Source organism: Sinocyclocheilus anshuiensis, unplaced genomic scaffold (assembly GCF_001515605.1).
Source record: "Sinocyclocheilus anshuiensis isolate Anshui unplaced genomic scaffold, SAMN03320099.WGS_v1.1 scaffold38, whole genome shotgun sequence".
Classification (NCBI taxonomy): Eukaryota; Metazoa; Chordata; class Actinopteri; order Cypriniformes; family Cyprinidae; genus Sinocyclocheilus; species Sinocyclocheilus anshuiensis.
In genome coordinates, this window is record NW_015544213.1 from 1,704,341 (window position 1) to 1,718,232 (window position 13,892).

The window sequence follows — 13,892 nt, forward strand, 5'->3', positions numbered from 1 at the left end:
CCTGCATGTTAACAGGGGTAAACAAGTGTAAATTATTCTTGCAACAATTATCTTTGTTTTGAGTTGTTTCCAAGGACAAAAGGCAGAATCACCCTACAATCTAATGTATTAATGTATTATTATGATGTGAGGTCCAGTTACCTGCATGACACTAAAACATGTACTAGTAATGGGTACTTTTTTACTTAAGTACATGTCAGAGCCCATACTTCTTTACTTTAACTTGAGTAAAAAAAAGAGTCTTTTTAACTTGAGTATCTGTACTTCTACTTGAATGAAGGATGTGTGCACTTTTGCCATCTCTGACTCTGATGCTGTAATATTTGCGAGATGCGTATTTAGGCTTTATAATAATGTAATCTGGATATTCTGAATGAGACAAAAATAAATAAATAACTACAAGATAGATAGATAGATAGATTACGCACATAGAATAAATGTTATCACAACCTCTTCACTACATTTTTACAATACAGCTGAACTTAAGACCTGACAAACAAAAGAGTATCAGCACTCCTGAACCGGAGCTCCTTTCCTTCTCTCCCTACAGTTTGTGTTCATGTCACATTTAATGTCGATGAAATGGTTCTTTCTTTGTTAGGAAAGATTTGAGCAGGGATCTGATATTCTTGGATTGCTTGCTTTGGAAGTGCGAGGGCAAACCTTGGGAGGGCTGCAGACTCCGGATGCCATGTTCATTTCAAAAGAACCTTCCATTATTGCTAACCTTTCAAGGACATGTGTTATTTTATTCCTTTTAATATCTTGCCTGTTTTACAATTACACTTATGTGTGTGGTCAATAAGGCAGAATATGCTTCTGTGAAAATCTTCAGTAAGGCCCGTAGTAAGACGAAATGACACCTAATTCTTGGGTGGTCATAATGAGGGCCATTTGAGTTTTACAATAGTCTGTTTGCATGACAATTTATTACTTCCAGTTTTCCTTTTTGCTTTAATTTCTCTTTCAGTAGTGTGGAGAACACTAATTTCCTCCCATGATTGTATTACAGGTCTCAGTCATTTGGTCATACTCAACAGACCTTTGTAGTAATGTTAAGGGAGCAGTAACACTTGTACTGTTCTGCTATAAATTCTTCATACACTTCATTGGATTTGTACTTGGCGATGTCTTGAAAACCCTATTTGTTAACGTAATCTGTTTAACACTGGAAATATTTGGGTGTTTCCTGAACTATGAGCGATTTTGGCCCTTTCAGAAAATACCGGAGTGTCTATTTACACTAAGTGCAAATAGCGCACCTTGTTGGCAGAGGCTATTTACACTAACTCCGCCCACAAACGTGTGGTTGGGCTAGTCAATATTACAAAAGACACCTGCTAAACAACAGTTCCAGTGGAGTAGGTGGTAAAATGCGTAGCAGTGACTTTTTGACGCAATTGACCCAAGTTCAAATCCGCCTTTTGCCGAACTTCTCCCTTTTCACATTACATATCAGATCGGAAAGGCATTTATTTTCAATAAAATGAAGGAAATAATCGAAAAGTGTAAAATAAAGTGCCTCAAAGGTGTTTATCAGTTAGGGTTAGGGGTGTCACTCGCACTAAGTAGTTTAAATAGCATCTAACTTATTGCAAAGAAAATACTGCTATTTTTATAGTGTAAATGGAATATATATCTATTTGCACTTAGTGTAATTTGCACTAGTTAAATTAGTCAGCTATGTCCAATAGTCTCTATACACATACATTACCCAGTCATTTTTTGGAGCATTTTCACCAGATATCAAATTATGTATTTTGTTTACTAGCATTCTGGTGGAAATGACATATTAAACATTTACGGAATAAATATTAAATAATTTATTTCTCTTGCCAAGTCTAATGCAATAGCTAAAATTTTATGTATTTTAAATGCAATGAAACAATTTTCCTAATTTGACAAAACAATATCTTTGAAATTATTTTGGAAAAAAGTAATAAAACGTTTTATTAAAAGTCAGATTTTGGGTTGTGAGTGAAATAAGGCCACAATTGTGGGATAATATGTATGTAAAAAATTATGATTTCATACAATATAAAATATTATAAAATATATAGTTTCATTTAATAAACATGGAAATGGTTTATGAATATTTTTTTAGAATCTTTTAGTTTTTTTTAAACAATTAGTTTTTATGATGAATTTTCATATTTGTGGAAGGTCTATAGATGTAAAATCTATAGATGTAATGTGACCTTCATATCATAAAAAGAAGAAAAATATCAAGTGACCAAAGTTGAAGAAACACCCATTTATTTTCATAATCATTTTCTCCCTATATCCACATAACCAAATAAAGAGTACAAAAAGACTTTTGTGTTAAAAGTCTTATTTTCTGGGAAAGAGCTGCACTCACACTATGAAGCACTTGTTTTGTTTACGCAGTGCTAATGGACTAGCGCAGCTAGCTCACTGTCAAATCTAATCGAGGACGAATAAAAGCGAATGAGATTCTCACTGCAAACTTGAGTGGCACTAATAACATTTACGTGAATCTACAGATTTGTTGGTTTTGTGGTAAATCAAATCTTGAATTGATCAGTAAACACTCTGGGTAATGCGGTCACTAAGACTGAATTAGAGAGATGGAGAGATTGAAAGGGAACTGGAAGGAGGAAGATTGTTTCCTTCTCTGATCGATATGTATGATGCTGTCTTTCCTCTAGTCACTGTCCAGTTACTCAACTCAAAAGGCTTACACAACCTGATATCCTTCATACAAACAAACAAGCAAAGTAGACTAGACTTTAGTCGGGAAAGACGGCACAATTAATTTGACATACATGAGTATGTGATGGAAGTACAGTCCTTTTAATATGCTGTACAATAGATAACGGAGTATCAAACTGACCAAACATTAAAATGCATCTTTTGTCAAATGAAAGTGTAAAAATCAACACCCAGATACACAAGCAAATTACAGATATGTAACAAACTGTACTTCTATCTCTCACCGCCTCTTGTTTTAATTTAATTTATTAACATTTTAATTTATTCAAAATAGAAAACCGATTGTAATAATATTTCACAGTTTTACTGCTTTTACTGTGTTTTTGTTCAAATACAAGCAATCTTGGTAAGCAAGAGACTTCTTTCAAAGATATTAGAAAAATTGCACCCGAAACTTTTGACCGGTTATTGACTAACCAGTATATATTTTAAATGAGACAATAATGGTCTAGCACAGGGTTCCTCAAATCTTGCCCTGGAGGGCCAATGCGCTGCAGAGTTTAGCTCCAGCCCTGATCAAATTCACCTACCTGTGATTTTATAATGATCTTGAAGACATTGATTAGCATGCTCAGGTGTGTTTGATTAGGGTGAGAGCTAAACTGTGCAGGAAAGTGGATCCTGTGGGCCAGATTTGAGGATCCCTGGTCTAGCAGTAGTTTAACTAGTGTTTCCCAACCAATGTTTTAACCATCCATGTCAATATCAGAAACATGGATTTCTGATAGTAACGGCTGACTGTTCACCGACCATCTGATATTTTTTTGGCAAAGAAAAAAAAACAAAAGCGTAAAAAAAAAAAAAACACAGCAAAACATTAACCTCTCACTGGGACAAATTCTACTTGAAGGTAAAAAAAAAAAAATAAGAGTTCAAATTTATTCAGTGATCATCGTAAAAATACTTACAGAGGCCTTTGAGGATGAACAGCAATTGACCCTTCGCCAGGAGTTTGATTGACAGGCGATCTGACCAATCATTTGAATTTCTTTGCAAAAAATGACAAAATTTGAAAGCTGAGACTTTGTTTCATACCAAGAGTAGCCTGCTCTCAAAGTTTCGTATTTTATGTTTTGTTTCAATGACTTTCAGTAGATAAGATATCCACCTACATATTCTGCTTTCCTTTCAATTTCAGATTCACCCTTCCTTAAATATCACTGCTGGCCACTTTACACATCATTCACACCTCATTCTGTCGAAGTGGACAGAGTAAGCATGGCTTTATATTGTCTGACTCTGAGAGACTACCTAGACTCAGCTCTAATGCTCCAGTAACACTGATTCAAGGTGATTCCTCAGTCAATGACACCCTGTCTACATCTTCACCTCACATATGGTTTGAAGCTGTAGTCAGAAGTGAACTGAGAGCTGATGAGAGATGCTGGTATCTCACTAAACCCACAAAGTCATTGGCAAATCTGAGTACTCAGGAGCAAGTGACGCGGGGAGTGACTCCTGGTCCTTCATCTACACGGCTTCAGACCACATTTCAAAGATCGTCTCACCAGCTGACCAAGGACTTTTTTTGGATTTACAGATGTGTGTTTAATGTCACAGACTAATAATATATTACTCAAGTTAAATACAGACGGTGTAATTAATGTTGGCGTGAGTCTAATGAAGAATTGCTGAATGCGACACGTTTGTATTATGAAATACAATGACTATAATACTCTATAGCCCAATTCTTCACTTCAGAGTCTCGAAAATGATCATTTCAACATTTAGCCACAGTTTTTCTGTGCAGTTAATCAAATCTGTGAAATAAATCTACTGTCTACTAAGCTGGGCTGATGACATGTCCTGCTCAGTAGGGTTCTACGTCTGCTAGAGAAAGAGATGTGATTGTTAAACTTGAAGAGAATTATACAAAAAGTTATTTTCATATATTAAGTTCTGTCAGGACCACTATCGTCAAAATGATAGATACTTAGCATAAAGTTTGGTTTGGCAGTATGGTTCTGCTCTGGGCAAAAAACTCCCTGCCCATCCTTGCAGCCTGTCATGAATGAGCAGAGAGAGCAGCAATAATAACACCCCTATAGGGTTAACAGAACAGAACAAGGCAGATATCATTAATGTACTTAATGATATTTAAGTGTAACACTTTATTCAAGATAAAGGAGTCTGATTAGCAAGGAATATCAGAAAGCCAAGTCCTGACTGTGGTGAAAGGAGGAGCTGGGGATGGAGGAGGGTAATTTGCTCCTGAGCAAGCTGAAAAGCTGCTGAATAATACTGAATAGAGCTTATATAGGAATGCCGCGATAGGTGTCGTATTCCTATAGGTAGATGTGATCAGCTGAGAATCAGCTGATGCAAGCTTGACTCACGTAACCTGCCAGAACTAACGCTAACGCTTAATTTATGCATGCATAGCCTATTTTGTTGTACCATTTGTGCGGCAGAGTTGAGTGGACTTTTGGCATTTTAAAGAGATTGCAGTGCTGTACAGTCTTAGTAACATATACCAGAATGTTGTATATCTGCTGCATCCTCCTCAAACTTACACTCAGAAATGACAAGAAAGAAATCAAACTTTTTTGTGTGATAACTGATCTGCATAATTTCTTTAGTTAATCTGATGGCAAAACACAATTCTTACAGTGTAAAAATTTTTTTTTCGAAGTTAGAGATTGAGTTCGTTTGGCAAGAAAATATTATTTCAGTCTTTCTACTTTCTAATTTCATGTTCAATTCAATGTTACATGCTATTTCTTGCCACTTAAATTAATTGTGAAATTTTCACAATTAAGTTAAAAATTGTTTCTACACCATTTTTTTCAGTGTAATGATTTCCTTTCATAATTGTTGCCTTTGCAATTCTGTTCAAAGATTTTTATTTTTATTTTTTCAAGAAACTACTTTTATTCAGCAAGGATACATTAAATTGATCAAAAGTGACAGTAAAGGCCTTTAAATTGTTTTCAAACTTCCTATTCATCAAAGAAACCTGAAAATTTTTTCCACAAAAACATTAAGCAGAACAACTGTTTTCAACATTGATAATAATCAGAAATGTTACTTAAGCAGCAAATCAGCATATTAGAATGATTTCTGAAGGATCATGTGACACTGAAGACTGGAGTAATGATGCTGAAAATTCAACTTTGCATCACAGGAATAAATTGCATATTAAAATATATGAAAATAAAGAATAGCGATTTTAAATTGTAATAATATTTCACAATATTTCTGAAAAAAAAAGAAAGAAAAAAAAATTACATACTTGGTGACTTCTTTCAAAAAAATATATATAAAAAAATCTTACCAACACTAAACTTTTAAACAGTCGTATAAATTTTTGTTTACAAGTGAGTTTGAACAGAACTTCAATACTGTAACTATTAATATAAAATATTATACTATGTCAGCCAGATCAGGGGTAACTGTAACAAAAACAAAACAGTCTGGAGTTCTAGTTTGTTTTGTGAGTGTTGGCCACACTGGCAGCCGTAAAGGCAGTGCCATCTCCGTGCCAAAAACGTAAACCAGGTTAAAAGACTTTGACAGTTGTTTAAATTAGGGTTTGAAAACAACATGAAACAGCATTCACCAAACATTTAACTTTCTTGAGTGAAAAGGAATATTCACTGGAAAATGATTTTATCCATTCATTTATCCATGAACTACACTAAAGTCATAAGGGTAAATATATTTTTAAATATACATGTGTTTTTTTTTTCACTTTTTAATTATATATGCCATATATTTAAATATGGCATGTTTATTCACACTCTCACACACACACACACACACACACACACACGCGTTTGTTTTTGTGAATTGTGGGGACATTCCATAGGCGTAATGGTTTTTATACTGTACAAACTGTATGTGCTATTGCCCTACACCAACCCTACCCCTAAACCTACCCCTTACAGGAAATTTTGTGCATTTTTACTTTCTCAAAAAAACTCACTCTGTATGATTTATAAGCGTTTTGAAAAATGACACACACACACACATACAGTGGGTACGGAAAGTATTCAGACCCCCTTCAATTTTTCACTCTTTGTTATATTGCAGCCACAGTTTTTCTTTTTTAATAAATCTGCAAAAATGTCAACAATTCTGTGTTTTTCTGTCAATATGGGGTGCTGTGTGTACATTAATGAGGAAAAAAATTTAACTTAAATGATTTTAGCAAATGGCTGCAATATAACAAAGAGTGAAAAATTGAAGGGGGTCTGAATACTTTCCGTACCCACTGTATATATATATATATATATATATATATATGAATGATGTTAAATTTTGGGTTTTATTATATGAAAACAGACACTACCCAATACTGGTTAGCAGGAAAAAAAGAAAAGAAAAATAAGTCAGAAAAATAAAAATAACCATCATCATAACCTTGCTTGTAAGTATTTACAAAGGCATGCCCCAATTTAAAATAAATAAATAATAATAATTCTGAGATAATTAGCCAATGCTAGATAAAAGACAAACAAACAAACAAAACAAAAATAAATAAAATCACTGGCACAAAATGCGTGTGCGTTTCTCCCAAACGTGTGTGAATGTCGTTTGGGTTCTCTTTGTCCTTAGAGGAAGTTTTAAGTGGGTGGTTTGAAGACCAACTGTGGTGCAGATATATTTCTGGTTTTGCTGTGGGTAAGACACTCCCAAGAACCTCACCAGAAGTATGCGGATCAAGGCCGTGCTATAGAGCAGACGATTAACAGCATTAAACCATGACCTATTGAGGTCGGTCTTTTTCCTCTTGCTTGGAAGTAATCTAATGGCGGTATTAATTGAGTTTTCTCATCGCTTGTAATAAGAACCTCTTCCTTTTTTAATCACATTTCAGTTCTGCTGAATGGACTGGCATATCATGCTTGGCTAAACAGTAAACGAAGTTCAAATTCCAAAATGCCATTGGAAGTGGGCAGAAAAACATTAAAATGCCATTTAAGTGCATTTTATGCATTGCAAACCGTGACCATATCCTGTTATTGAAGGGATGGCAGCTCTGCTGCGTTGTGACAGGGCAAACTCATATGGTATGCGCTGTCCTGTTGGAACTGGCAATGCATGTTTAGTCATACATTAGGAAGAGGGATTTTTTTAAAGGGGTGGTTGACTGGGTTTTTTCTAGGCTTGATTGTGTTTATGGGGTGCAGTCTAACATGTGTTAATGCTTCGTTTGTTAAAAAACGGATTATTTTTCACATAATTTACCTTTATTCCACACCTCTCTGTCCCTTCTCCTCTGAACGCGCTGATCATTTCCTGCTTTTATGAAGCCCCTCCCTCAGAAATACACGATGGGCTCTGATTGATTAGCTAGCCCAGTGTGTTGTGATTGGCTAAACCGCCTCTAGCGTGCCCCTAATTTTTAGAACCACGATTCATATATGAATAGATTTTTACGTGCACCTCTAGTTTTCTCTTCCTCTTCTCTAAAGCAGCGCAGCATGGCCTGCCCACTTTGCTGCGTGTTCCCGGAGACGGGGTTTATGTAAAATTCTGGGTTCTTGACGTAACGGACCCGGGAAGTAACTCGTTGTCGTCCCTTACCAGTCGTTTTTGTAGGCATTAAACTGCCAGAATTTTAAAAGACGATATCTCCGTTTGCATTGAACTTTCAGCTTCGTAACTTTGCAGATATTGTTTATGATCAAACAGCAACATTACACACTAACTAACATTAAAAAAGTGAAATCGCAATCAACCACCCCTTTAAGTGCTATCTGATGCTTGCGGTAGCGAGTGTGGACACAGTGGGCTTTTTTAGGCGTGCCTTAGAATGGACGCACAATAATTTGACCATTTACTGTGGTTGTGTGATGGTGTATTGCCGCTGTTATATTGGTTTGGAATGTACCATTCTATTTTTGGGTGGGCTTTACTCAAGAGTTGGGTTTACAACTACTTATATCTGCAGCTCATATCCAAAGCCTCTTGAACTTCAACAAGTCCAGTGTAAAATATAAATCAAGCCGTTTACATTTTCTAAAGGAATTTTAAATACATCTTTTGCTCTTTTTTTCTCCACATTCGCAGGCTGTGCCAAAGAAAAACAGCATGCCGTGCAGCACTGATGTCTGTTTTTAATATTAACAGACATGAGTTTGATATTCTGAAACATAGCAAAATAAGCAGTATTTCTATATAACTGGAGCCGGCCGGTGAAGCGAACAAAATAACCCGTTCACGTCCACCACTAGGAGCTATCTGTTTATTTATCTGGACAGAGCATATCTATGGTATTTCAGTGTTAACTGACAGCCTTCAAAATATTTAATGGAATGGCACCAAACAGGAGAAACTTCAAAAGGCCTCCATCGTCACTAATATTAGCCTAGATTACTATTATCAGGCTGTTAGCTTATATCAATCATATTAAACTAAAGCATTTTAGGAGAAAATGTATAAAATACTGCATGTTGTGTTGGGAATGCTTTGGCATTTTCTCCCAGAACACATCAAAATAAAATAAAATAAAACAAATAAATTAATTAATTAAAATAAAATAAAAACGCAAAATAAAATAAAACTACACTACAAAATTAAACAAAATAAAACAAAAAACACTAAATAAAAATACTAATACTAAAATATTATTTACTAAAAACTGCATGACAAAAAACAAAACAAAATATAAAAAAACTAAATAAAAATAAAAACACTAAATAAAAACACAAAATAAAACTACAAAACCAATAAATACATAATTAATTAATTAATTAATTAAAATAAAAGAATGAAATAACCATATCACACTACATGGTGGCATAATAGTGTAAATGTTTTACCTAAGGGCAACATGAACAAAATATTTAAAATAACATAAAATTACATAAAAATAAAATAAAAAATAATAATACTGTACATATACAATAAAAAAAAATAATTAATTAAAATACAATAAAATAAAAACACAAAATAAATAAAACTACACTACAAAATGAAACAACATAAAATAAAAAAAACTCACACTAAAATAAATATTAAATACTAAAAACTACATGACAAAAAACAAAACAAAACAAAAAAATACTAAATAAAAACACAAAATAAAATAAAACTATAAAATCAATAAATCAATAAATTAATTAATTAATCAATTAATTAATTAAAATAAAAGAATGAAATAACCATATCACACTGCACGGTGGCTTAATAGTGTAAATGTTTTACCTAAAGGCAACATGAACAAAATATTTAAAATAACACAAAATTGCATAAAAAAATTAAATAAAAAATAATAATACTGTACATTTTTCAAGTGAAGTCATCATAATGATGATTAGTGTTGGCTGGGATCCTGGGCCTTATTTACAAGCTAAGCATTATGATTGACTTGTCAGATAGTATCTTGCATTTAAAAAAATAAATGTAATATTAACAAATGCAATACAATTTTAGTGAGCTGAGTGCTAGTTTTTGCTAGTCAGCAAAAAAAAAAGCTCACCAGCAAAGCTTTAAGTAAACTTTAACCAGGCACTCACAGAAATCAACTTTCAGGTTGAACATTACAAAACCAACTACAAATAAAAACAAAAGCAGCAATACCAAAATGCCTGCAGTGAATGTAACTTATTGAATTCATGCCTTCGAACGGTCTGAATCTGGAACAGGGGTGAAAATAACAAATGAAGATAAGGTGATGACACGCTTTGATTTGGACCATAGACATTTGCACAGGAAGCTTTTTAACGAGGTGAAGCGTTCATACGCTGAAAGCCCCATAATCATATTATGATTGTGCGAAGTGAGAGCACAGCGGTTCAAAGAACCGTTGTCATTGCGGAGAGACCTTGGGTCCGGTCTGGCAGTTCCGCTTTGTTTGTTGTGCTCGTTTCTGTCAAGTCAGTGGAAATACGGCATCAGCCAACTGCTCGGCATCTTGTTCGTACTGTGGCTGCACTCCTGATCAGTGTCACTTTAATTGCAACTGAACCTATCTGGCTTCATGGAACTAATTTAAATGTGTATAATTTTGTATTTCTAAAAACTCTGTCATCCCAAATATGTAAATGTTTAAGAGGCAGCCGTCTCTGCTTGGCTCTGAGTAATATGGCTTCAATAAACTTGAGTGTCAAGTATGCTTGATTTATTTGAAGTGGAGGGGAAGACTTTAATATGAGACACATGTTTTCAATAGATAGCTGACGTTTGAACCGATAAATCACCAGAAGATGTAGAACGGCAATGCAGCAGGCAGCCAGTGATTTGTAAGTAATATAGGGCAGGCATACAATACTCTACTTCAGATGATTCACGTGCAATTTTTTCCTGTTGGTTACAGTTTAGACTGCATGCAATCCGGACAATAATTACGGAGAGCACTGGATGGAGACCCCTGGAGACCGCAAGTTTTTTTCTGATTATGATGGCGGAGGAACACTTTACAATAATTATCACTGGATGAAGGGGTCTTAAAACAAATGGCAAATAAATGAAATATATATATTTTTTGCAGGTCAGTATAATCAAAAGCATTGTAAAAATAGATAAATTAGCTTAATTACTTATGTGAGCTGCATGGTTATTATAGTTAACTAAAACTAAAATCATAAAAACAACCATTTTTGTTACTTGAAATAAATTCAGGTAAAAGCTGAATCTTAATATGAAATATATATATATTTTCAATATTTCATAAGGTCAAAAGACAAATACAGTATCTAAATAATATTTTAAAAAAGAAATATATATAATATATACTATAATATAACCTTTTCCCCTTTATATATATATATATATATATATACATATTCAAATGTAAGACATGTATAAAATATACACTAATAAAATTAAAATATGAAATTAAATCCATGTAGCACATGTGCAATTGACATTCAAACAATATTCGCACAATAATAATGCAATATTCGGTGCATCTAAAAATACAATAAAATACAAAACATACAATGAAATAATAAAATAAAATAATAATCTGTATGTTAGCCTGTTTCTTAAAATACCCGTAATTCTTTAGGTGGTCTGCCTTTTAAATCAAATCAATGTCAACAGCTTGCTCTCATAAATACAGTACAGACTATAAACAGGCCTTTGCATTTTCTGTTCTGTTCTCGGCTTCTTGTGTTTCACTGCAAGACAAACGGATGATTGTAGTCAAAGCCTGTTTGTGCATAGTTGTGCCAGATCAAAAGCCGCACAGACTAACAAACGGAGAAATTCACGAAACTGTTATGAATTACGGGGCATTCCTCCATAGACAAAACACTGGCAACGTCTCCAGAACTCTGTGAGGCTTACCACTCACTAGCTACTACAAAAATCTGCTAAACAACACCATTTATTGACATAAAGTCATTCTGCAGTATCGTGCATTGAAGGCACAAGGATAACAGCAGACTTGGCCTATGATGTGTTTTCCACATTAGAGAGGTTGGTTTTGGGGAGTCATTCATTAATTGGATTAAAATTCTATATACATCACCTTCAGCCACTGTCATCACTAATGGACTAACATCACGTAACTTCACACTGCAACGGGGGACTAGATAAGGATGCCCACTCTCTCCCTCATTATTCACCATTTTTATTGAACCGTTAGCAGCAGCCATGCACCAAAACAGCTACATTAAAGGAGTTCAAACATTAAACATACAGCACAAAATCAGTCTTTACGCAGATGACATATTACTGTATTTACAAGATCCCCCATCATCATTACAAGAAACAATTACACTTATTGATGCATCTTCTCACATTTCTGAATATTCAGTCTACTGGAGTAAATCTTCTATTCTTTCATTATATCACAATAGCTTGGATGTGACATCTCAGACATCACCTATCCCTCTATGCACCAGTCACATCACATATTTAGGCATTAATATTTCCCCCAGGCTGTCAGAGCTGGTTAGTCTTAATTTCACCCCATTACACAAAACAATAAATGATGATCTTCAACGTTGGATGAACTTACCACTATCCATTATGGGCAGAATAGCAGTAATTAAAATGACTATACTCCCTAAACTAAACTATTTATTCTCAATGATCCCAACACAGCCCACCCTCACCTGGTTTAAATCTTTAGATTCAATCATTACCAAATTTTACTGGAAAAATAAGACCCCATGCAAGAATTAAAAAATCTACTCTACAGAAGCCAAAAACACAAGGAGGATTGGAAGCACCACATTTCTACTCTCTGGCTAATCACCTTCAGCAGATATACAAATGGTTGCACCCAAACCCATCAGAAAACATATGGCTAGATATTGAGTAAAAAATTTGTAATGATATTCGAATTTCAGATTTACCATTTTATAGTCAGACAATCAAAAAAGACTCCTGTTTTAAAGCACCAACTATAGCAGCAGCTCTGACAGCCTGGTGGAAATTTCACCAAATCACAAACACTCCTCTTGCACCATCTAAATACACCCCCATTTGGAATAACCCAGATTATACAGTTAATAAAAAGCCACTTAATTTACACACATGGGCAGAAAAGGGCATCACACAACTCCAACACATCTTTCATAGTAATAACCTGGCCTCATTTTCATATTTGGTCCAGAAATACGACATCAGGAGTAATCGTTTTTTGGAATATCTACAAATCAAATCATCTATCCAATCAAAAATCAACATTCGGTCCATTAATCTAGAACTTTCACCTTCAATCTTAGAGTTAATACAGACACAGTGATGAAGCTGGTATGTGTTTGTGATGTGACTCCCTCTCTCTCTCTCTCTCTCGCGCTCTCTCTCTCGCTCTCTCGCGCTCTCTCTCGCGCTCGCTCTCTCTCGCGCTCGCTCTCTCTCGCGCTCTCTCTCTCTCTCTCGCTCTCTCGCGCTTTCTCTCTCTCGCTCTCTCGCGCGTGCACACACACACACACACACACACACACAATGCGCAAAACTCCGCCACAAAACAAAACAAAAACACATACACAGGGTGTGCCGTGTGGGTGGATGTAAGGTGGGGCTTAGGGCTTGTGTCTCCCCGCCTTCTCCCTGGGATGGGTCCCTGACCTGGGCTGCACTACATGTCTCACTTTTTTAATGCATCACAAACTAGCTGAGACATATACACATCTACACATTAAAAACATAAATAAAAAAATAGACATATAAAGTAAATGGGGCATGTAGGTAGTGGCCAGGGATGGCTGGTGTTTTGGGGGATGGGGAGGGGGGCTTTGGGCCCTGTTGCACCGCAG